The sequence below is a fragment of the Bidens hawaiensis genome, unplaced genomic scaffold (genome assembly GCF_021521415.1).
Source record: "Bidens hawaiensis isolate Kalapana, Puna unplaced genomic scaffold, B.hawaiensis_p1.1 tig00000905_1, whole genome shotgun sequence".
NCBI classification, from domain to species: Eukaryota; Viridiplantae; Streptophyta; class Magnoliopsida; order Asterales; family Asteraceae; genus Bidens; species Bidens hawaiensis.
Genome location: NW_027491053.1, coordinates 2146731 through 2174208, shown reverse-complemented (window position 1 = coordinate 2174208; position 27478 = coordinate 2146731).

The following is a 27478-nucleotide window of genomic DNA, read 5'->3' as shown; positions in this document are numbered from 1 at the left end:
GATGAAATGTTTCTGGACAAAATCAAACAACCCAAGACCAAGAGGGCTTGGGTTTCCTTGTTTCACCAAAACCTTTAACTATATGTGCAAGGGCTTCCAAGATCCCATGACTCACATTGGATAATGGATATATAGTGTAGCCTTGAGGCACATGATCGGTACCCTACATTTGCTAGAAAATGTAAAATCAATAAGGGGAGAGTATGTAGGTTTCGTGGGAAATCAAGGAGGACAGATTGTTGGTGAGGGCACATTGAAAAACGGCATGGTGATGTTTGATAAGGTGAACTACATCATGCAGTTGGAGAATAATCTTCTAACTATATCACAAATCTGTGATAAAAATTTCTCAACTCATTTCACTAACAAGGATTGCATGATACTGAAACAGCGATTCAAGGTTCCTGACAAGTGAATTCACACGCGTGCTCCTCGAGAAAATGATCTTTATGTTCTCAACATGAGTACCGCTTCCACTTTGTCATGTAATCATGTTTCATATCGAAAGCGTTAAAAACGGAGTCTATACTGTGGCATCGTCGAATGGGACACATACATGTATGGATGATGAATCATCTGGATTATAATCAAGTAGCTGATGGGGTAAACATCAAGAACCTTCATCTGAATGAAGATTGTGTGGAATGCAAGAAGGGAAAACAATCAAAGAAGCCACATTCGAAGAAAATGATTAATTCTATCAACTTGCCTTTTGAGCGTCTACACATAAATATTTTCAGTCCAGTGAATGTCAAAAGTAGCACCGACGACTCCATTGCTTGGTGGTTACTAATGATTATTCCAGATTCTCATGAGTAATGTTCCTAGATTTTAAGGATGAGACCTTTGATAACTTGATAATATGATTCAAAAAGTTGGAGAACTTGTACAATCTACCGATAAAGAGAATCCGAAGTGACAACGGGACCAAGTTCAAGAACATATGAATGATAGAATACTTCAACGAACATGGGATTCTACATGAATTCAGTGCACCTTACACACCACAACAATATGGGGCCGTTGAATGAAAAAATTGAACCTTGATTGAATCTGCTCACACTATGCTTGCTGATTCAAAATTACTTGTTAGTTTTTGGACTGAAGCCGTGCATCTACATGTTACACTTTAAACCGCATTCTAAAAGTTAAACGACATGTGAAGACTTGTTTCGAGCTACTGAATAGACGTAAACCTAATCTGAAATGGCTTGAACCGTTTGGGTCTTCTTGCTTCTTGATTCTAATGGCAAATTCGAGTATAAAGCTTTGGAAGGTTTCTTTGTTGGATATGCTAGTCCTCTGCGAAGAGTGTATCTACCACGTATCAATAGGATTGTGCAAGTAAAACACGTTGACTGTCAAAGATATACAACTTTAATACAAAAACCGGGTGATGCTTGGATATTTGACTATAACAACCTCTGGAAATGCGTTAATCTTCAAGAGGAGGATTTATCTAATGAAGTTGTTTCAATGTTATATCAACAACATCTTTTTGAAGATCAAGTTAGCATTCCAACTTCATTTGGTACCCCATTAGTTCAAGATACTTAAGAAGAAATTCAAGAACCCGTTCAACATGATTCCGTCACTGAGACTACTCCTTTATTTGATGATGATGGTGAAACTCATGAATATGTCATTGAAGACCCGATTCAATCTACATCTCCCTGTTCTGGGGAGGTGAACGTTGAAGAAAACATGACTAATATTTAACAAGGGGTGATATTTTCCACCGATGTTATTCCACTCACCGTGTCATACCATCTAGAGGAAAACATAATTGGTGCCTTGAACACTGGGGGTTCAAACAACGAGTCAAATCGATCAAAGACTCAGGTGTTTTTACTTGAAACTGTCACCGCTGCAAAACCGGTTCTAGTTTAAATGTTTCATTTCTTTAAAAGAGCCGAAGACTTATAAAGAGGCGTTAACCGATGAAAGCTGGGTTAATGCCATGCTAAAAGAATTGCAGTAGTTCGAAAAAATGGGTGTTTGGAAGCTTGTGGATCTACCCGAAAACAAGAAATGTATTAACACGAAATGGGTATTCAAATGAAAGCGTGACGAAAATGGGATAATAGTACGAAACAAAGCTCGATTGGTCATTCTTGGCTTTAACTAACGCGAAGGAATCGATTACAATGAGGTTTATGCACCAGTTGCAAGACTAGAAGCTATTCTGATCTTTCTAGCCTTTATTTCCAGGAAGGGTTTCAAAGTTTACGATTTGGATGTCAAGTCTTCTTTTCTCAACGGGAGACTTGGTTAAGAAGTCTATGTGGGAAAACCACCGAGGTTTGTCGATCCGATCCACAAAGACAAAGTATACTTACTCGATAAAGTGTTATACGGACTGCATCAAGCCCCGAGAGCTTGGTATGAAACGTTATCTTAACACCTATTAGACAACGGCTTTGTTTGAGGCTGTAGGACCGGTGACGATCCGAGCAGGTTCGGGACGGAAGGTTTCAACCACAGATCAAAGATAAAAACAAACACTTTATTGATAAACGCGAACGGTTACATGCTTGTTTAAACAGAGAAATCACGATCTATGGCAGGGGGAGGTCGAGCATGGCCTCCCCCCTCATCCGGACAGCACCTGGGCTCCGGGCACGCAAATCCTTAAACTCTTCCTGTTCACGACTGAAAGCTGGTATTTATACCCGCTGCCATTCGGTCAGGACTCATTCGATCGAATGAGTCCTATTCGATCGAATGGCAGACTCATTCGATCGAATGAGTCCTATTCGATCGAATGGCAGACTCATTCGATCGAATGAGTCCTATTCGATCGAATGGCAGACTCATTCGATCGAATCAGAAACTGGTTCGATCGAATGAGTATCCATTTGAAAATGCTCTTTCAAATGGATCACTTTCAGCGTGAACCACTACCTAGGTGTACAGCATACAACATAAACATTCTAAACTATTCGCCAAGCGACGGCCACAAAATGTGCACCAACAAATTCCCCCTTGGACGTTGCTTGCGAATTGCTGTAGACACCTCTTGCAATCTTCAGTCAAATCTTCTGCTTTATCTTGATAATCACGTTGAAGAATACCATCATTGCAGCAAGATTCCCCCTTAGACTGAACTCTCGGTTAATGATGCAAAGTGTTCTCCATTGCTGACATCTTCAGACTAAATAATCTGTTTAAAACAACCAACTGTAGAAATTCCCCCTCAGACGTTGACGTGTATCCCAATATATAGACATGACAATACATGCACGCTTCCGCTGCGCGACTTACTATCGGCGAATCTTCACCCACACGGTTACTTCACCAACATGTATTGGACAAATGACAGAGGCTTCCAATCCACAGCTACTCCCCCTAAACAGATTAGTTTGTATGCAGATTCATCATCGGAGACAAAGACACATCATTAACTTCGTGATTGCGAATCACCAATTTTCAACAGAATTCCCAAAGTCCAGGATTTACACCTGTTATATGAATTTGAAATCTTGTCTTCCAGGTTGTAAATTCGTTTAAAGTCATTAGCTTTGGTGGCTTGTTATAGCTTCCCGATTCAGAATCACTTTCGAGAATCGATTGAATCCTCTTGTTGGTACTCGAACTTGTAGCCATCTTTGTTTCTTTGCTTTGACGTTTAACTGTTGATCGAATGAGTTTGATTCGATCGGATGAGTGACCTATTCGATCGAATGTGTTCTGGTTCGATCGAATGTCTCTCTGAAATACAGATCTGATCTTCCGAAAGTTATTCGATCGAATGTGAATCTGGTTCGATCGAATGGGTTGAGAAGTTCGATCGAAAGAGATTCTGGTTCAATCGAACGGGTTCTGACAGTCGAATAAGACAAAGATCGAATCGACGGATCGAATGTGTGACTTATTCGATCAACTGGAGACTGGTTCGATCGAATGAACGAATCTGGTTCGATCGAATGAACTTGGAGTATTTCTAGGCGGGAAAAACTGATTCGGTCCAAGTTCAAACTGGTTCGATCGAATAGGAGGGCTATTCGATCGAATGAGTTCCAAAAATAGACTGGTTCGATCGGAAAATCTGGAAATTCCAAAATTAGGAGATTTTGACGGATTTTCGAATTTTGAACCACAAACACGAATCTTAGAAGATCAAGGAGCAAAGTAAGATCAAAATGAGACTTTTAACACAAAAACAGATGAACACCAACCAAAAAACGGATCAAACACACCAAAAACACGAAGAACACGAAGAACGCGAAGAACGTTCTTGACGAAACTCGAACTTTTAACACACTTTTCCAAGATCAAAACACCAAAATATGACAATTTTAACAGTTTTTGACAAGAACACGACGAACACCAAGATCAAAAACACCAAAAATTCGGAATTTTCCGGCAAAAATAACGATTTTCGCGAGAAAAACACGAATTTCACCACGAATCTAACGTGAATCAAGAACCAAAGGCTCTGATACCACTTTGTCGGACCGGTGACGATCCGAGCAGGTTCGGGACGGAAGGTTTCAACCACAGATCAAAGATAAAAACAAACACTTTATTGATAAACGCGAACGGTTACATGCTTGTTTAAACAGAGAAATCACGATCTATGGCAGGGGGAGGTCGAGCATGGCCTCCCCCCTCATCCGGACAGCACCTGGGCTCCGGGCACGCAAATCCTTAAACTCTTCCTGTTCACGACTGAAAGCTGGTATTTATACCCGCTGCCATTCGGTCAGGACTCATTCGATCGAATGAGTCCTATTCGATCGAATGGCAGACTCATTCGATCGAATGAGTCCTATTCGATCGAATGGCAGACTCATTCGATCGAATGAGTCCTATTCGATCGAATGGCAGACTCATTCGATCGAATCAGAAACTGGTTCGATCGAATGAGTATCCATTTGAAAATGCTCTTTCAAATGGATCACTTTCAGCGTGAACCACTACCTAGGTGTACAGCATACAACATAAACATTCTAAACTATTCGCCAAGCGACGGCCACAAAATGTGCACCAACAGAGGCTCTGTTGACTGTACACTTTGCACTAAACAAGTAGCTGGACATCTACTGATCGTGCAAGTATAAGTGGATGGTATCATCTTTGGGTCCACAAATGATGATCTATGCAAAGAGTTTGAGGCAGTAATGAAGAAGAAATTCGAGATAAGTGCAATGGGGGAAATGAAATTCTTTCTAGGGCTTCAGGTTGAACAGTTTCCCGATGGTATCTTCATTCACCAGATGAAGTTTGTCAATGACATCCTAGCGAACTTCAATATAACTGATTCTTCATCAGTCAACACTTCGATTCCATTGAATCATGGGATTGGTCCTGATCCCAACGAGGAGAAGCTTGACCAACGGTTATACCGATCCTTGATTGGCTCACTCATGTACTTAACCGCTTCAAGGCCTGACATCACGTATGCAACGAGCTTGTGTGCCAGATATCAATCCAACCCGAAAGTCTCACACTTGATGATCGTTAAGAGAATCCTTCTCTACCTAAAGGGATGTCCAGGGGTTGGTCTTTGGTATCCTCCGGCGACCTTTTCTTCGATCTTTCTTGATTCATAGGCAGTGTTGTAAAAGTCGGATCCAAGGTCGACTAGTCGGTCCTCGGACCCCTACCTTGGAGACTTTTTCCAAGTCGGCTTGGATTAGTCAGAGGCGGTCAAATTCGGGCTATTTAGGCTAAGAATTACTAAAAGTCGGACAAAAAGTAGGGCTAGGCGGTCAAAATTCGGGCTAGGAGAGCTAGGGTTCTCTAAAAGTCAGTTAAAAGTTATTCAAAAGTTGCTGAGTCATCTAGAGTACCCTTTTGACATGAATTATGCTTATTTTGACAAATATAAAATGTCCAAACATTAATTTTCCAAGTCTGAGTACTCTCCAAGTACTCCCCGAGTACTCCGACTACTCCCAACTCCCTAGTTGGCCGCCTAGGGTCTGCCTAGCGACTTTTGCAACATTGTTCGTAGGAATGGAAATACCAATTGGCTTATATTAATAATTTGACCATGAAGCCTGCTCTATCCTTTCTTTAATCTCTGCTTCTCTTTCCTTCTCTTTCTTTTATTCTTTCTCTCCAAGCTTCCTCCACTTACTTTCCCAAACTCGTCCCGAATGTATCTTGTAAGCATGACAAACTTTAGTAACACGATGATACTACAGAGCTTGGTCAACATGCTTTTGGTCATGAATCTAAATCTTCTTAGCATGTAAAGCTTCATATCTTTTTCAGCACATGTAAGGCCCCGAACCCTGGGAGCCCCACAGTTGGTATTTATACAAAATATAGATTAAAGTAATTAAACTTGAAAACGGTTTCTTCCATTAAAACAAACATCTCAGAGTGTAAATTCAGCAGAAAACATAAATAGTGAAGTAAGTTCCCTAAAACCCGGGAATTTTGCCCAAAACCAACTTTAAAACATAATTCATGAAACTATTTAAAATCAAATTGTTCAAAGTACATTCTTCCATCCACGTATGCCCTTCACCGTCCAAGTAGCTTCGTGCACGTCCAAGCGATAAGGCATCCTCTTCCTAACCTGAAACTCACACTAACATGCACACAAAGTCAGCTTGAGCTGAGTGAGTTCAAGTTTTAAGTAAATAATATCAGTAATAACAAATATGGTAGACATACCAAAAGTTTTTAAAGTAAAAAGAGTGCATCCATTAAGTCATCGTTACCGAAGACTAAACATTCTCATACATACATATACCATAGATATATATATAAACATCCTTTCATGTACATCCCTATATATATAACAATATATATCTATATATAACATCCACGTATAACATTCAGGGTCGAGCAAACGTACAACCCAAACACGTAACATCCACGCATGCAAACACAAAGTTGGCATACGCAACATCCGTAGTCGAAACGGCTACAACTCCGCCAAATATAGGCCAAACAATAATGTATATATGTGTGTATATATATATTTAACATCCCAAGGCCTACCATATACTAGCAAGCCTATATAAAATCATTTAAAACATTTCATCAAGTAAGAAAAATACTTAGGTGTGCACGCTAGCCCAAAACTTGAAAAGAGTGAAAAGGGGCATCATGAACTCAACTGACACAAGACGCGGATTCACCACGAGCTAGAGAATCCCTAAGAAATCCCAAAACTCAAACACCTGTCGGTTTACATTCAATCAATACTAATGACATCAAGATGACTCATTTATCCTACGAGACGTTCTAACATGGTTCGAGTTACCTAAACCCTCGACCTCATCAAACTTAATCACAACAGCCCCCGGGGTCTCACATTCACCAAAACGACCCTTAGGTACTCCCAGGAATAAAGAATTCCCAATTTGCCCCCGGGAGCACTAGGTGACACTAACACGCGCGTTTAGGAGTCGTTTAGGCCGTTAACATCCAACTCAGCCCCGTTAGGACCCATTATGATAAAATCACAGCCAACAAGTCCACACGATGCCACACGAGTCAAATGGGTCGGTAACCCGCAAGTACAACACACCAACTATTCAATAAACACAATTGCGCGTTGTACCGACCCGTTGGAGTAGCCGACAACCAATTCAGCCCCATAACTTATAAAAATGAATTTTGAACAGTCCGTACATCAAACCAAGTGTCACTGAGCTGAATTGGTCATTAATCACTTCAACCCTCGCATTAAACGCGCCAAACTTCAATTCTAGACAACCGAACATAACAATCAAACTACAACTAGTTGAACAACTTAATGAACACCTATGAACATGATCTTTAAGTATGATATATGGGACATACCTAGGAAGATTGTGGTGCAAAAACTCACTTCAAACAGCCCCGACAAGAACACAATAGAACATCCACCGGTTAAGCCTAAAACGAACTTATTGATCAATAACAAGTAAAACGTGCAGATTTTAGCATACGAAGATGGATTTAATTATATAGGATAACCTTTGAAATAAATTATTAAATGTTTACCAGACTTTAGTAAATGTCTTAGGTTTATAAAAATATTTTTATTATATTTTTCTATTGGATACAAAATTCATAAAAATTCTTCCAACACAGAAAGGTATGTGCAGATATTTCAGTGCGCAACAAAATGGTTTTATTTTTATAAAAATAATTACCCAGCCAAATTAAATGATTCCAATTGAGTTTGGTTCCTAACTCAAATTACTAACTTTCAAAAGTGAAACCAACCAATTTGGACCTGTCGAGAAAGGGTTATGATGTCGGGAAGACAGACCAGAATCCGTCATCCCGCATCAGCTTTGACACTCGATTTTATAAATTCGTACAAACCATTCAAATATCGTCCAAAAATTACGTATTATACCTCTTTGGAAACTAGACTCAAAGTAGAACATCATGGAATCAAGAATCGATAAAAAAAAATGGATTATCATCGCGTTACAGACCCTACAATAAATGTATACCAATCTGTCAGCAAACTGTTATCATCAAAACTCAACCTTAACGACCAATAAGCGCGTTAATATGATCAATTAAGGTGTAAAAGACATGAGGAATCATAAAACCGACCTTGAATTGAAGTTTTTACGGTTGAAACATGGCTGCATAGAAGATTTTCTAGCAGGGGGGAGGTCTTGAGTCCGATTGGCTGCGCCTAGGGTTAGGAGTCAGGGTTTTTCTTTCTTTTATGAAATAAAATAAGAAGTTTTATTCTAGCCCCTCAAGTATAAAGTGTAAGGAAACTTGGATGAAAAGTTACATAATTTTAACGCACCGGGATGACGTAAAGGCTCCTTAGAAACGTCGGTTAAATCCCGAGAATAATACATACTTTACAAGCTTTAACTCTTGGAACCGGAATTATTGGGCGTTACAGCACAATTCATCAACCACATCGGATCAAGCACAGTAATCACATCCCCCTTGCCATCTAGATTAAGTATAATCACAGCTTCACCTGTATTATTATCATAGAACCACCACTTGAAATAGACATGAAAGTCCTGTTCCATCAGGTAAACTCGAATTATTTTCAACGTTTCAGGCTTCTTGTATCTCCAAGTCTTCACATAGCCTTCAGTCTCTAGATCAATCTTTACTCGAGAGACATGTAAGAATGGACGTTGAGGAGACCGACTTTTAAAGTTACACTTCGATTGCCTGATAATGAAATCCCAAATCTCGTTCACTGGGCCCTTTTTTGGACAATATAATAACTCCTTCTGAACCAAGTCTGTCAGGACCGTAGATATGGTGCAAACCAATATAGGTTGACATGAACACACAAATTTGATAACCCAAAGGCCTATTGAATATCCCGGCGAAATCAGGATATTCAACGGATGGGAACGAAGGTATGAGACAAACACAATAACGAAACAAGAATAATAATCAGTAAGCACGATATAAAGACAAAGATTTACTTTATTAAATATATCATTCAATGAAACAGTAAATGGAATGTCTAGGGTTTCGTGAAAGCGGTGGCGGCGGTACGAGGAACAAAAGGAATATTCTTTAGAATGTTTTTCTCTCGTATTACGTGCATAGCCAGCCTCCGTCGTGCCCTAAATGGAAACCTAGGATACTATTTATAGACCCAGACATTCCCTCTAGAATCCCTATAATTACATAATGAAAGACAAATACAAATACAAATGTAATAGTCTTCAAGCATAATATGTATCTTGCTCGAGCAAACTCAGTATGCATGGTATGCTCGATGAGTGTCTTCGAGCATACTTTACTTAGAATATTTCTTAGAGAAAGTATTCTCCTCTAGCAAGCTTCATTCTTCTTGACCAATCCTTGCTTTGCTCGAACTAGTCCATCGAGCAAGCTCATTCTTCTTGATGTCTTCAATCCTGTCTAGAGACTTACTGAACAATCTTTAGCATGGTCGGATGTAAATCTTGCTCGGGGGACTGAACCATGCTCGAAGTCCATGCTTGGTGCATATGACATCTTCTTATTGCATCCATGCTTGTCACCAATGTGCTTGGACATCCTATGCTCGTATCACTTGGTTAAAACTTGAACGATCAAGTTGTTTGTTCGATTGGCAATCCATACTTGATAGAAGAACACTCTTGCTTGATGAAGTGTAGCTTGCTCGAAACCTTCAACACTTAGAAGAATTCACCAAAAATGGTTCTGAAGACCATGCTCGAGGTAGTAAACCATGCTCGATAGTCCAAGCTTGTTCGTATTCCATACTTAGCCAATTTCCAGAGGAGCTTGAGAAGATTCCAATCATCCTTTGAAAATATCCGACTCAACAATCTCCCCTAGATTGGAACAAGCTCAGATGCACCAAAACACACCTGCATATAGTTACACATGTATCAGCTTTCTAAAGATAATCAATTTACGCATAAATATCATTTCATTATATAAGGGAATTCTGCCACTTGGGCATTACAAATCAAATTCATACATTGTTCAAATTTCAAAACAAAATAATTAATGACAAACAAAAATAAAGATAAACAGGAATAAAATTGATCATCCTTAAGATCCATCCTGTTATCTTCTTCTCTGGCTCCTTTCAATTTCTTTTTCCTTTTTCAATTTCACAAAGGCAGCCTTTTGCTTGAACATATCCAGTTCAACTCCATCTTGAGAATCAAAAGGATAATTTGCATTCATGATGTCTTGTAAGTCTTGGATTTGAATGAAGTTTAGATCTTCATCATATTCAACCACAACAATTTTTCCTCCAGATGCATTTCTGAGTGATATGGAGTTGTTGTTTTGGTTGTAGGTGAGATGGATTGTTCTGCCATTTTTCCGTACTCGTGAGTTTGGCTCCATCATCTCCTTTCTTATTACTAAGCATTCCTTCAACGTCTGTCTTTTGGTGCTCGAGCTGCTGGCTTGATTAGTTTTACTTTTCTTAGACTTCCAAAGGGGCATTTCGAAGATATGCACTTCACGACTCTTTTTCTTCTTCTTTCTTTCTCAGCTTCATTATGAATCTCTCTCCTTTTCTGATTAAGGAATGGAAAACCCTTTTCAGCTTGTTCTTTTAAGAATTTTGATAGGTCATTCCTTTGTTGTCCAACAAGTTGACTTCTGTGTTGATTGTCATAGAGGTCCAGTTCAGCCATCTTCTTCAATTGTTCTTTTGAAAAATTTCTCAAATCATCTCTAAAGATGATTAGAGTCTCTTCATTATCTTCAATAATTACCCTTAAGGTCTTTGATATCTTGTCAAAATAGAGATGTGTGGGCAAGTTCAAGTTCCTTGAAGGTTCAGGCCTCACAATCTTCGACTTTATTAAAGTTCAGCTTGTGCTGACAGGTGGATTTTTCTTTGCTTGCTCTTTCTCTGATTCTTCATACCATTCTTGATGGTTTCATCAGACTGCACCAATAATCTCCCCATATTAGCACCTCTTTTGTGTAAGGCACTCATCATTTCTGCTCTTACTTCTTCTTCCATTCTTCTCTTATCTTCCAAGATTTTTCTTTGTGTTTCCAAGTACAGCCTCTGCTCTCTATGATATATGTCAAGCAGTTGATCATGAGGCATTCTATTGAATTGATCTTCAGTCATTCCTTTATTCATCACGATCTCTTATAACGTTTGCACTCTCTGAGGGTCTTCAAACCATTGTGTGACTTCTTCCTTCTTCTTATCTGCTTCTTCCCTCTCCTTCTCCAGTCTCAATTTCAATTCCTTTTTTTAGACAGTCTTTAGAGCATTTCTTATCCTTGTAAGAATCTTTGACCATCTTTATTTTTTTTCCGGTTCATCAAGAGAGAAATTGATCAAGGAATTGTAGTTGTAACCATGTAGTTGAAGAAACTTTATTTCTTTGTGCTTTCTTTTCAAAACTTCATACTCTGTCTCATCTCTGCCTTTCTTATCAATTCTTCTTTTGCTACTGTCAGATTCTTTTAATAGCTTTTCTCCCTTCTCCTTCTTCTTGCTCACTCTTTCTACAAAATTTGCAACATCATCTACAAGAGCATTTTTGCATATTTTATCCATTGTGTCAAATGATTGTAGATTAAAAAAGGTAGGCTTGTGTCCAACCTTTATCAAGAATTCTCTTTTTGATTCTCTCCTCCTCCAGCCTTCAGCCTCTTGTATAACATTTTCTTTTGACATTCTCTATAGATATTTCTCATCGTATTTAAGGCTTAGAAGGTAGGCTCTGTCTTCCTTTTCTTTATTTTCATTTTTCTTTGTCCTTTCCTCATCTTCTTCATCTTCCAAGTGTTCATCCAGGTTGTGTAAAGCCTCAATCATTGGTTCTTCAGGTTGAGTATTGAGTGTTTTAAACACAAACTTGGAGTTTTGTCTTCTTTTATAGACTGACTTTTTTCTTTTCTCTTTGGGAATTTCTAATTCTGATGTTTCATTTCTTTTGATTTCCCCTTTAGCTGGTAATTGGTTTAGTTGTCATATTCTCATGAGTCATGTCTGCTTGTTCATCATCAACAACCTCCTTGATTATTGGTTCTATAGTTTCAACTACTTCTTCACTTGAGGTTCTGGTATATTGCTTTTTTGTTCAAATTCTTTTTGAGCATTTTCAGCAGCTTTCACAATGTTAGGAGCATGCCTTTCAGGATTTTTCAAAATATCAATCATAGTCTTTAACACAACTAATTTGAGAACTGATCCACAAGACAGTTCTATCATTTCTTCTTCACCTGCTTCTTGGTTTATTGGACCTAAACCGAGCTCTTGATATTTTGGCAGTTCAAACTCAGGTTCTTCAAGCTCAGGTTCAGATTGTGTACGCTCGGGCTTATCATTTGTTTGTGCAATTGGAGATTGTTGTTCAAATTGCTTTCCTTTTAGTGCCTCCAATGCAGCCCCTATGGCCTCATCAACTACTTTCTTCAACCTTTCTTCTTCTCTTCTCTCTTCTTCATCTCAATCAGTGCCTCCAGCACATCTTGAGGAACAACCTCTTCTTCTCTAACCATCACATTTTCTCTCTATTGATTTATCATTTTCATCACTGTATTAACAGACTCAACTTCTGCAATGTCTGGATCCACTAAATCATCCCTTTGAAGTATTTCATCTCCAGATTGCATTATGTGTGCAGATTTGGGATGGAGATCCTTATCAGTTAGTGCAATCCCTTTTCCCTTCATTTTCCTTTTTAAAATCTGCTCTTGTGTTTCTTCTTCTTCATCCTCAGACTCCCCCTCTTCCCTTGCCCCTTCAACATATTCTTTATTGATTATTTCAAGGGCATTTGATGTTCCAGCTTCTGCAGTTTCATCACTTGAATTGGTATACATATCTTCAATCAATTACAAGCCACCTGCCTCTTTAGTATTCTCCACTTTTTTTGGTGCATCTGAGGTCTTCTCAACCTTAGAGTGCTCTAGGGTTAGAATTTTCAGCAAAGCTTGTTGCAGGGCAGTCTCAAGTGCTTTGTTCCTTATTTCCAGAACCGCATTTTTCTCTTTCAACATAATGTTTTCAAACTCCAAAGCTGCATTTTTAAATATGATATCATAAATATTCAGGCTTGATTGTGGTTTTTCTTGAGAGGGTTTAAAGTCAGGTTCGGAGAATGGTTCGGGTAAGGAGGTTTCTGGTGAGGGTAGTATGCAAGATTCAGGTTCTTTAGGGATGTTTTGGGAAGCTTAAATAGTTTCAATGGTGTTAGTAGGTATAGTCTCGCTTAGAGGTGAGGTTGGTGGTGTAGAGATATGTGTTTCTTGAATAGGTTCATGAACAAGAGAGGTAGGTGGTGTTGAGACATGTGTGTCATGGATAGGTTGTGCTGGTGGTGACAAGGGTGGTGAGGATATGATAGGTTCTTGTAAAGGAGATTGAATTGGTGTTGGAGCATGTGTTTCTTGAATTGGTTCAGGCTCTGAATTGAGTGGTTCGGTTGTGGCAGGGGATGAGGGAATATCATCATTAGCAGGCTCAGAATCAATAGAGTCAGTGTCATCATTGTTTTCTTCAGGGTTTGGTGAATCTAGTGGAGTAATCTTCTGATTAGTTTCAGTCATATTTGATACCACATTGGCTATAAAAACATCATCATCTATATGCTCGGTTGCCATGTTAATCGGACCCACAACAGGTTCATCATCCGGTTTAGTAACTCCAATTGTTGGTCCTGTATCACCCTCTGGATCCTCCATGTGAATGTTAGATCCAGCATCTGTAAATATGATCATCTCATTCCCAACAGGATCATCAATAGATTCATTCATCCCAACATTAAGACCCAAAAGATTAACATCTTCAGCCTCTGGTGCAAATGGTTCAATAATAAGCTGATTAGCAGCACCATCATTTCAATCATCTGGATTATTATCATCAATTGGACCCTTATCATTTCCTCCTATAACTGCATCATCTTCACCTTCATCATTGTCATCTTCATCTTCAACATGACCTGGTGTGAGTGGTACATCAATTACTCCAAAACCCGGAACAAGTAACCTAGGGAGTATGTCCCAATCTTTATTATCATTGAATTGACTCCTTGCATCTTACATTCTTTGACATATGTTTGGGTCTTGCAGCCTTAACATTTCACCTGTCAGCTGTAGATTTTGTAAAGACCTGTTGATGAGAATCTGGAGAAATCTTGGGTACATTAGAAATATCTGATTCACCTCCTTCTCTGCATTCGAAACCAATCCATTGAAAATATATCTTGAGAAGTTGAATGGTTATTGATACAAGATGGATACTATCATGGTTGCAAGCTCTCTGTTTAATAAAGTCCAAGTCCCTCTCCTTGGAGACAGGGACTGAATCACATGATGTTGAGGAATCTGTAGATCAAAGGAAAGCTTCCTTTCTGAAATTGTCCCTCATGTACAACCCCTTGATATCCCATGGTTTCTTGAAAGATTCTCATTAGTCTTGGGACTGAATACAATGGCTGCACCTCATGATTGTCGTTTAAATATAGTACCTCTCTGATTGATGCCTCAGTGACATCAATATCTTGATTCAGAACAGAGGCCTCTATTCTTCTCCTATTAACATCATCAACATAAGTAGCAGAGTTCCGGAAATCGGTGATGTGATTTCTATAAATAGTTGGGTTTTCCGTGAGTGCCACTCTTAAGTTGGAATTATGAAAGAAGTTGATCATGAGCTCCAACTCCCTATTTTCATTTTCTACTTCCAACCGGGCACACGTATTTTGCCTCTTCTCGAATTTCATGGCCATCAGATCTGTAAAACAAATACAATAGTCAGTATTTACAATTACACAATCGATAGCAGGAGAAGTTAGAGAAGAATAGCATCTTCAGTAACCTGTTACGTAGTCGTATGCGTATATACACAAATCAAACAAACAATCAGTAACCAGTTAATAGAAACTCTAATTTTGAATCTTTGGGTTACGATAACGATAATCGATATCTTACCAAGGTCGAAACAGAGCTAATGGCTGTATTAGAAGTAGTATATAATACAAATAGAAAGTCTGAGTAAGTAGGGGATGCACGAGCAAGAGGGTTTCTCTAATTAGGTTGAAAGAGGGAGAAGAAATATGTGAAAAATTTTTCTATGTCCCCGGCCTTTTTATACCTAACGTTTGGTCAGTGAAGTCCTAATATGTCATCTAGTGCACGGAAGTTGTCATTTAATTCAAATTAATCGTACCTCCCTTGCTCGAGCATACAGCCAAATAAACAGTTGTCTCCCACTATACTCGAAGTCTTATCACAATTCATGCTCGACATACTTGTATGTTTATGATGCTCAAGAACCAGTATACTCGAGATAGTTTGTTCGAATATATTTGTGCTCGATACTTAGCCAAATGTTAAATGTAGTTACTCATCACACATGCTCGAGTATTGGGGTCATACTCGACATTCTTCATATTCAATGATCATACTCGTGTGCTTGTGACATGTAGTGTGCTCGAAGGTACTTAAAAATATTCAGTTAGTCATGTATACTCGAAACACACTCATTTCTTAACCCTACTCGAAGTTGTATCATGCTCGACAAACTTAGCAGATTCTGTCCTTCTTGTATGTGCTCGAACAATTTAGCCTAGTATAGCACACAATTTTGCTCGAACTACTTAACCAAATTTATCCTTCAATTTCTTAAGCTCGAACACATAACCCTAAGTATCTAGCACACAACCTTGCTCGAAATACTTAACAGAATCTTTCTTTCCAAACCTCAATCTCGAATCCTTATGCCTAAACGTCTAACATGCAATCATGCTCGAAGTACTTAGCACATATGTCATTTCACACATAGTATTCTCAATTCACATTCATACTCGAAACACATAACATCAATTAGCAAGTCATAGCAAGGGCTCAAAGTAAAATGCATGCTCGAAACACTTAACTCTAATTTTTAGTTCATAACAAGTGCTTGAAAGTAAAATGCATGCTCGAAACACGTAAGTTTTTCAAATATGATCTTGAAAGCCAACAAAACATTTGTTTAGCAGTCTAGACGTTTTCACACAAACTTTGCTCAAATTGAAATAACTCATAAAATATCATCATTAGGACACTGAGTTGACTCAACCATTTAGCTTAAGGTGAAATAAGAGATCAAATTTCAGTTGATTTTTCTTTTAAAATATTTTCATAGAAAGATCTCAACATGGGATCATACTGTTTAAGCAATTTCACAACATTTCATGGTCAGAATTATTTTGACTTAAGACAGGTTGACAGCAGTTATACTTAGCATAATTTTCAGTGCTTTTTGTGATACACATTAATTTCAATTAAGGCATAAGGTAAGAATAGTTATCACTATATTTTCAGGTTGCCTCTAATATCTTCTCAAGGCTTATTTAGCTTTCTCTAAGTCACCCCAAGTGACTTCAACCCAATGAAGTATGGTCAGTACATTCTAAATTCTAAAATAAACTAAACTTGCAAAACTTTCAAGAGATATTTTTTTTAACTTGCCTTTTTCTCCTTTTATAACTTTGAGCTTCACTTCAATATTTATTCACATTGTGTGAATTTTCTTAATAACAATACATAAATTCCTAATTGACCAATACTTCAAGAGGCTTGTGTATGACTGGATAATTACCTTTCAGCCCATCATCCGGGGAGATATGCTAGAGAGCATACCTTATCTTCTAATGGTTCACCACATCAGACTTAGAAGAATTTAGGTTTATATCACATAGGAAAATACACATTATGGAAAGCTACAACACTATGTCAATGATTGTACTTCAAGCCTTTGAAACTTATAATCCATGTGTTGTCTCAAAAAGTTTTTCTATCATTTCCCATAAGGTTTGATACCATTTCTATCCAAAAACGTTTAAGTTTTTACAAAGCTTAAAACTGAATAGTATTATCATTTCTCTTATGAGTTCACCAAAGATTGTTTGCATAGTCAAAAAGCATTTATGTTTTCAAAAATTCTCTTTCTTTGAAAAATTCATGTTACACTTGATTTTGGAAAACATTTTGTCGGTCAAGTACATATAACTCACGAACAACTTAAGATTCACACAATTAGCAAACTCATACAGTCTTGACTGTTGTTTCACTCGAGCACACAAGAGTTCTATCGAGCAAACATGGAATTTTATCTTTTTAAAGCTTGTGCTCGATGAACTTCATCAAAGTTTGACTCTCATTTTGCTCGAGCAACACTCACATGTGCTCGAAACACTTGGAAACAGATTAAGCAAATAATACTGTGCTCGAGCAACAGATCTATGCTCGAATTACTTAAAGAAGTTTATCAGGGCATATATCTATGCTCGATCATCAGAATCATGACATCTATACTCAATATACTTAGAAGATGTTCAAGTCACATTTCTTGTGCTCGAGGAGCAACAAAAGCAATTTCAAGCACAGATTCAAGCCTGGAGCACTTAAAAGTAATAAGATATATCAAGTAGGCACACATTCAAGCCCTCAAAACATGAGCAGTCATCAAATATCATATTTCACACACACAAATCAACAAGCATGATTTCTCATTCAGAATAGTCAGTTAAGCATATAACAAATCTTGCAATCAATCATAGTGAGCATCAAAATGATAATCAGTAAGCAACTCACTTAAGCACACATCATCCATCAGATTTCATCAGCATTTATCATACCTAGGAATTTTAATAGAAAATGAAACCTGGTTTTATTTAAAGGTTTGGTGAAAAGATTAGCCAAGTTATCAGATGTATCTACCCTTTTCATTTCTATTAAGCCTTTTTCACTACAGTCCCTAATAAAGTGATGTCTAATCTCAATGTGCTTAGTCTTAGAATTTTGAATAGGATTCTTAACAATAAACATGACAGCAGTATTATCAATCAAAATAGGAGTGAGTAAGAAATTCAAACCATAATCCAGCAGTTAATTTTGGATCCATAGAACCTGTGCACGCATGCAAATGCAGCAATGTACTCAGCTTCAACAGTTGAGATGGACACTGTGGTCTGCTTCTTGCATTGCCAAGACACCAGCCTGTTTCCAAGAAATTGGCATCCTCCTGAAGTTGATTTCCTACTCATGTTGCAACCATCATAGTCACTATATGTATAGGCCATCAAGTCAAAAGAGGAGTTCTTTAGGTACCAAATCCCTAAATCTGGTTTTCCTTTAAGATATCTGAATATCCTCTTCACTGCCAACATATGGGAGACTTTTGGACTTGCTTGAAATCTTGCACAGACACACAAAGCAAACATAATATCTGGCCTAGATGCTGTCAGATACATAAATGATCCTATCTTAGCCCTATACTCATGCTGGTCTGCTGGCTCGCCCTTTTCATCGGGTACCATCTTCTCATGTGTGTCCATTGGTGTGGACACTGTCTTGTAATCCTGGCACTTGAATTTGTTGAGAATATCTTGAACATACCTTGATTGATTTATGAAAATGCCATCTGCTTTCTGCTGTACTTGTAGTCCAAGGAAGAAGTTCATTTCTCCCATAGAACTCATTTTGTATTTCGACTTCATCACCTGTTCAAAGTCCTTACACATCTGTTCATTTGTTGAACCAAAAATGATGTCATCAACATACACTTATACAAGCAGTAGGTCTCTTTTGTTCCACTTGTAAAACAATGTTTTGTCAATTGATCCTCTACTGAAACAATTTTCCAGAAGGTGATATGAGAGCTCATCATACCAAGTTCTAGGAGATTGATGTAATCCATATAGTACCTTGCTCAGCTTGTACACCTTGTTTGGATGAATGGATCTTCAAATCCAGTAGGTTGAGTCACGTACACTTCTTCTTCTATCTTTCCATTCAGAAATGCAGACTTGACATCTAATTGATAGACCTTGATGTTCATGGATGCTGCATATGCCAGAAAGATTCTGATGGCTTCTAATCTTGCAACAGGAGCAAATACTTCTTCAAAGTCTACTCCTTCTTTTTGTAAGCACCCTAGAGCCACAAGCCTTGCTTTGTTTTTTATAACAATCCCTTTTTCATCCTTCTTGTTTCTGAAAACCCACTTGGTTCTAATTGCATATTTTCCTCTGGGTTTGTCAACCAAATCCCAGACATGTAAGTCTCTAAACTGAGCCAACTCTTCCTACATAGCTTCTACCCAGCTGTTGTCTTTTAAGGCTTGATTTATGTTCTTTGGCTCAACTTGGGATAAAAAGCAAGCATAAAGACAGATGTTTGCCCTTTCAGAAAAACTTCTTGTCACTCTTTCATGCAAGTCTCCAATGATGTTTTCTGCAGTATGATTTCTTTCCATAGAGGTAGTCTGAACAACTTGTTGTGCTGAAACTTCTGATTCAAGATTTGTCATGTTCATGTCAGCAGTTTCACTCTAAGGTACTTCTTCAGATTCAGCAGTTATTTGGTTTAGAGAATTTGTAGATGATGATTCTTCATTGGTTCCAATTTGCAGGGAGTCAAACAATCACTGAAATCTATTCTCAAATCTGTCTGTCTCTTTAGGTTCACCTTGTTGCTGACTCTGCAATGGTTCACTCTCCATTTCACTTGGTCCATCATTTGATACTTCAACTGTAGCTTCTTGACCACTAATCTCCATTTCATTTGGTCCTTGGATGTTCCTTTCAATGGTAAATCCCTTTTTAAAAAGGTGCAACTGATGACCACAGCTTTCCTAGATCAATTTGCTTCTGCTTTCCTGTCTCTTCAATGCTTGTTCTGTACATGCTGTCATCCATGTCTTCATTGTATATTTTGAATGACTTGATCATCTTTTCTAAGTCAAAAAGCCACTTGCGTCCATCCACATTGTTGAAGTGATTTTCATTGAAGATAATGTCTGAGGACTCAATCACCACCATGTGCACCTTGACATAGACTCTGTAAGCCTTTGAGTGGGAAGAATAACCCACAAAGAAGCATTCCAAAGATTTAGATTGGAATTTTTTGAGATAATCCTTTGTGTTTAGCAGTGAGCATCTACATCCATAATGCTTCAAGAACTTCACTTAAGGTTTACTTTTGAAGATTATCTCATATGGAGTCTTGTTCAACAAAATCCTGTTTTGCACATAGAAAGCAGTGTTGATAGCCTCTGCCCAGAAGGTGACTGGCAGGTTTGATTCAGCTATCATGATCGTTGCAGCTTCAATCAATGTTTGTTTCTTCTTTCTGCAACACCATTCTGCTCAGGAGTTCTTAGGGCACTATACTGTTGAAATATTCCTTTAGAAGTGTAGAATTCTTCCATCAATCCATTTTTGAATTCTGTTCCATTATCACTTCTAATAACCTTCACTCTCTTATCAAGTTGATTCTCCATTTTCAAGTCTTGATTAGCTCTGGAGTTTCATCCTTGCTTCCCATGAAAAAAACCCATGTAATTCTTGTATAGTCATCAGTGATTACTAGACAAAATCTTTTCTTGCCAATGCTTGGATCAGTTACAAGACCAAAGAAATCCATGTGAAGTAGTTCCAATACCTCATCAATAGTGTTGATCAGTTTGCTCTTATAAGAAGAGTTGTGCTATTTTCCCTTGAGACATGATGAAAATCTTTCTTCCAGTTTAAATTCTCTTGTAGGAAGACCCACAGCGTGTTCACTTTTCACCAGCTTATTCATGTTCTTCAGATTGACATAACACATTTTCCTATGCCACAGTTTTGTTTCATTCTCAGTGGCTTTGGTAACAAAACATGAACTGCCTCTTGATATTGCAGTATTCATTCTCAGCTCATAGAGGTTTCCATTTCTTGGAGCCATCATCATAATCATCTCAGTTGGAATGACAAATTCAGGCTTAAGGATAAACAATGTTCATCATTGAAAGCCACTTTGTATCCTTTGTCACAGACTTGAGAAATGCTGAGTAAGTTATATTGTAGTCCTTCAACATGCAGCACGTTCTCAATGGATACTTTGCCACTGGTGAGAGTGCCTCTTCCTACAATCTTTCCTCTATTCTCATCACTCCCAAAGGCAACTAGTCCCTCATATTTTCTTTCATAGTTTACAAGAGGTGCTCTATCACAGGTCATGTGCCTGAAACAACCACTGTCCATATACCATATATCATTGCAATTCATGGACCGTTCCTGCACAAACACACACAAGAAGATCAGTTAGATTCTGAGTCACAAACTGCATCAGTTTACAAATCAGAGTCAATTGGAGTTTCAATAGGAGTTGGAAGTGGATCCTCATAGACTATTTCACATTCATCATCTGAATCCGAGTCTGACATAACTAGTGACTTGATACTTTTTTTCAATTTGTTCAAGCGCACAGTATTTCCATTCATTCACCTCTTGCTTAGACTTCCACTAATAACCTCTTGGTTCAAATCCTTGTTTCAACAAGAACTTTTCATCACCATTTAGAACACCAGGTCTCAACATTTCTTTTTCTTAATCACTAGACCTTTTGTTCTTCACGATCTTGTTTGAGACCTTTGGATCTTCCTTGATCTTAGGAACATATTTTAGCCTTTTCTCTAGAGTTAACCTTCTGTTTTCCTCTCCATCAGTTGAGTTCCTTTCTCTATTCAGATACTTCTCATACATTCCTTGTACCCCTTCATGTCAAATCCACTCACAATATCAGGAATTTCGAATGTCTCTTCAACCACCCAACAAGAATTAGTGTGATGTCCGTAGGCATCACACTTCTTACACCACACTTTCGCAAAAATTCCCATGTATTCAAGAAGTTCCTTGTCCTTAATCTTTTCACTGGGCTTGGGAAAGTCAAAACCTAAAGAGGTTTTGGGGCATAAAGAATGGTGAAGTCCATCTTGATAGGCTTGCTGATATCAGGTATTTGAGGATACTTTTCTTTCACAAACATAATCTTCTTCAACTTAGATGGTGTTCTTGAAGAGCTTCCCTCTTGCTCTGCTGCATATCTTCTCATAGGCATATATGCAAAATTCCCAATGTCAAAGAGTTCATGATTTGAGAACACTGAATTGATTGGAGGATGGTTTTGATCATATGAAGATTTTCTTGATACATCAATCCTTTTCTTGAGCTTAAAATTGTTACAAAGATCAAACACTTCATGTTTTCTCCTCATCTTTTCAAAGTTCTTTTTCATCTTAGGAGTTGTCTTGGGCAATTTTGGAATCCTTCTATCATCCTCTTTATTTGATGTAACGTCCAACTTTTGTTAGGCATTTAATAACAGAAAGTTTTGTTAATAGTTGTGTGTCGTTAAATTAATCGTGTGTTACGTATTTGAGAGTGGGAAGTGGGAGTGAGTGGTGGGACCCATGAAACCCCTATTTATATAAACCAACCACTTCTTTTCTTACTCCCCTTTCCTCTCAAAACACCCAAACACCCACACACTCAAGAAACACACACCCACTCTCTCTCAAGACCCGAATCCATTCTGAGATTAAATTAAGGAAGAGTTTGGTGATTCAAGTGCCTTCAACTGACAAGAATCCAGTCCAGATCCTCGAGTTGTCAAGATCTGAACTCGAACCCGCAAGCAAAAGGTGGGTTTTAGTTTAAAATGGTTAAGTTTCATGGTTAGAATCAGCATGCAAACAAATATAATGATAGATTGGGTTGTGAAATGTAAGAAAAATATAAACTTGGTAAGTTATAACCTCTCGGGTACATTTTGTGATAAAAAGGTGGTGTTTAAACTTTAAGAGATGGGTTCAGGATCAGGTGCATGGGGTCAGAATGTGTCAAAAGTTGGGAAAAAGTAAAATCAGGTTTTAAGGAAAAGCCACAAAGTAAAATGGCTTTAAAATGGTAAAAAAAAACTAAGAAAGGAAGGCATTTCGCTTCGCTCAGCCTTGAGAAGCGAAACAGGCATTTCGCTTCACTCAGCCATGCGAAGCGAAACCCTTCCATGCGAAGCGAAACAGTTTCATGCGAAGCGAAACGCTTCCATGCGAAGCGAAACAGTTCCATGCGAAGCGAAACGCTTCCATGCGAAGCGAAGCAGTTTCATGCGAAATTAATTCTTCCATGCGAAATTTTATAAAATTCATTTTCTGATGCATTTTTGTTAAAGGACTGTTAATTAAAATAAAATTTTCCCGAGCTGACCTGTCAGCTCAACCCCAGCCAGGGGCGCTGCTCCTTGGACCCTGTTAGGGGCTGCCATCCCTAGACCCCGCTACTAGGAGCGCTGCCCCCGGGACCCCGTTAGTGGAGGGTGTCATTGACTTAGATATAAGAAGTAGTAGTAATGGATATTTGACATTTGTAATGCGTTATACAGTTAGCCGTGCACAGCTAAAGAAGGGCATTACTATTAACGGCGAGAGAAACCGACTTCAGGTGAGTTTCTAGCCCGTTTATCTGTTATGATTTTGGGGCTGTGTGCATACTCCTTTGTGATACTTGTTAATACACTTAACTTAAGTGGTAAGTGTATGATATGTGTATGTCATATGTATGACTAAGTATTGAATGTTATTATGGAATGTTTATACGAATGAATATGTCATATGTATGACTAAGTATTGAATGTTATTATGGAATGTTTATACGAATGAATATGTACATATAAGTATATTCATGACTAGAAGATATGTAAGGTATGCATGAATGAAAATGAATGTATGATCGAGTGACGTGACATGTATGATAATATCTGAGACAGAAGGGACCAGACCCTAATAATATCTGAGACAGAAGGGACCAGACCCTGATAATATCTGAGACAGAAGGGACCAGACCCTGATAATATATGAGACAGAAGGGACCAGACCCTAATAATATCTGAGACAGAAGGGACCAGACCCTAATAATATCTATGATGGTAGAGATAGAATAGCCTATGGTAAATTACAAGGCCTTATGAAAGAAAGTAGGTAAGCGTGTGTGCATGTATATAAAGTTTGTATGAAAGAAGTAAGAGTAAATAAGGTATGAATACGTATCTTAGGATGCGTATGAGTAAGGATATGAATGTATTGTATGTTAAATGATTAACTAGAACTCACTCAGCGTAATTGACTTTTAGTATGCACGCAGGCAAATAGATTGAGGCAGCTGGCTTGAGGAGGGACACATGGCATGGACAGAAGAGATTGGCATCTACGATGAAGTGTTAAGATTGTTTTAATAATCACGATTTGTATGTTAAGACAAGAATGAATGTTTTGTAATGTGATGTATGAAGTTTTAAATTATTCCCCCAAAGTTTTAATTAACTTTGATTTTAGAATTGTGTTTATGAGTAAATCCAACACCAAAGTAGGGTTACCGGGAACGGGGCCTTACAAGTTGGTATCAGAGCATAAGTTCCAGAGAATAAGCGTCCTTCATGCCTAAACTCTAACAAAGAATGGGAACTAAGGAAGAAAAGAAAGAAGATGCCAGTCCAAGAATGCCATGTGTCTCCCAAGCAAGCTTAGAAAAGCGATCACCTTGTGTAAGTTGATCCTGTGAATAGTAAAGAATGAGTAAGAAAGCTAACATATTAACTAGATATAGAAATGCTTGTTATATGTGGCGATGTGAAATGTACGATTGTCTAATCGTTATAAGTAGAACCTAGCACAAGGGGACTCACAAACGGAAGTGTAAAGGACATGGAGAGTAACGTGATCAGCTAATCACAACTGGCCACTGTTGTTACCTGTTAGCCTTACTATCCTCGTACTAAATATTTCCTGTAGTGACGACGTTTGTGTTTTCCTATAGAATACGAATGGCTGGTACTAAGAAGACTGCTGGGCAAGGAGAAAGTTTGAGACGCCGTGGTAGGCCATGTGCTACCCAAGTAGCCCTCGAGCAACCGATTATCGAGTCTAACGAAGACAGAAGCGTGAGTGCAAAACTTGTGGAAAAATGCACGGTGGTGAGTGCAAGTGGGGTAGGAGTAGTGAAGTGTGTAACAAGTGTGGCAAGGCCCATGATGGGGAATGCAGGCTAGGTTCGAATGCCTGTTATAGATGTGGAAAGCTGGGGTATTACGCTAACAAATGCAACGCGAAACCCGCTTGTTACAAGTGTGGAAAGACGGGTCACATGGCAAGAGAGTGTGCTGAAGGTGAAGCTGGGGGAAGCAGTAAGAAGGATGCTGAGCAGACTAGGCCAAGGACCAGAGCCTACATGTTGACACAAGAACAAGCCAAACAAATCCCAGATGTCGTGACAGGTACATTTCTAGTAAACGGTATTTCAGCTTCCGTATTGTTTGACTCAGGTGCGACCAGGAGTTTTGTAGCTACCCAGTTTTGTAAGACAGCTAAGTTGAAATGTTGTCGTGTGCCTGAAACTTTTATGGTAGAAACCGCTAACGAGACCTCAATTAAAATTAAGAGATTGGTCAAGAATTGTAAAATACAATTGGAAGGACACGAATTCCCTGCTACCCTGTATGTTTTAACCTTAGGAGGATTCGATGTAGTATTGGGGATGGATTGGCTGTCTGAATTTGAAGCTTAGATAGTGTGTAGGAGTAAATTAGTAAGATTGAAGTCTTCGGATGGTAGTTCAGTAATGGTTTATGGTGATAGAGAAAGTGCAGGGCTTAACGTTATTTCGATGATAAAAGCCGAAGGTTTGTTAAGGCGAGGGTACAGTACCTACCTGGCGTATGTTGTCAAAGCTACGGCCGAGACGAGGGAAGTGAAAGATGTTATTGTAGTGTGTGACTACCCGGAAGTTTTTCCCGAGGACCTTCCGAGGTTACCACCGGAACAAGAAGTAGAATTCCAGATAGAATTGATACCAGGAGCACAGCCCGTCGCGAAAGCACCTTACCGTTTGGCGGCATTGGAGATGAAGGAATTGATGTCCCAACTACAAGAACTCCTCGACAAGGGTTTCATAAGACCGAGTGTTTCCCCGTGGGGCGCGCCGGTGTTATTCGTTAAGAAGAAGGATGGGAGTATGAGAATGTGCATCGACTACAGGGAGTTGAATACGCTTACCGTGAAGAATAGATATCCGTTGCCCCGGATTGATGATTTGTTTGATCATTTGCAAGGTGCTAGTTGGTTTTCGCGAATAAACCTCAGATTGGGTTACCATCAACTGAAGGTGAAAGAGGCGGACATCCCTAAGACAGCATTTCGGATGCGGTATGGACACTACGAGTTCCTTGTGATATCGTTTGGTCTAACCAACGCTCCCGCGGTATTTTTGGACATGATAAACAGGGTACGTCGGCATATGTTAGACAAGACGGTTATCGTTTTCATTGACGATATATTAGTTTATTCAAAGACCGAGTCTGACCATGCTGATCACCTGAGGGAAGTATTGGAAGTTTTGAAGAAGGAGAAATTGTATGCAAAGTTCTCAATGTGCGCATTTTGGTTGCAAGAGGTGCAGTTTCTAGGTCATATAATCAATTCAGAGGGGATTACTGTGGACCCAGCCAAGATCGTAGTGATAAAGAATTGGAAGACTCCATGAAACCTGATCGAGATACGCAGTTTCCTAGGGTTAGCTGGCTATTATAGGAGATTCATTTCGGGCTTCTCTAAGTTAGCCGCACCGTTGACAGGTATGACCCGAAGGATTGGTGTTCGATTGGGGCAGGTGGCAAAAAGAGGCGTTTGAAGAACTAAAGAAGAGGCTCACGCAAGCTCCAATCCTTGTTCTGCCCGATGGGGAAGAAGATTTGGTAGTTTACACTGATGCTTCATATCAGGGGTTAGGTTGCGTGTAGATGCAAAGAGGAAAGGTCATAGCTTACGCATCTAGGCAATTGAAAGTTCACGAATGTACGTACCCGACACATGACCTAGAGCTAGCCGCTGTAGTACATGCTCTTAAGATCTGGAGACACTACTTGTATGGTACCAAGTGTACTATATACACGGACCACAAGAATTTGAAATACTTCTTTAAGCAGAAAGAGCTGAACATGAGGCAGAGAAGGTGGTTAGAACTGATAAAGGATTTTGATTGTCATATCAAGTATTACCTGGGAAAGACTAATGTGGTTGCTGACGCCTTGAGCCGGAAGAACTCAGAAGTTATCACGACAATAAAGTCTTATAAGCTGATAATCAACTCTGATTTCTTTGAAGAGATCAGCTAGGTTCAGTCAGAAGTGTTGGTAGATGAATGGTTAATGAAGAAAGAAAGGATTTTTGGGCAGCAGAACGAGTTGATAGATAACACTCATGGTGTAAAGACCAGGTTTGACTGAA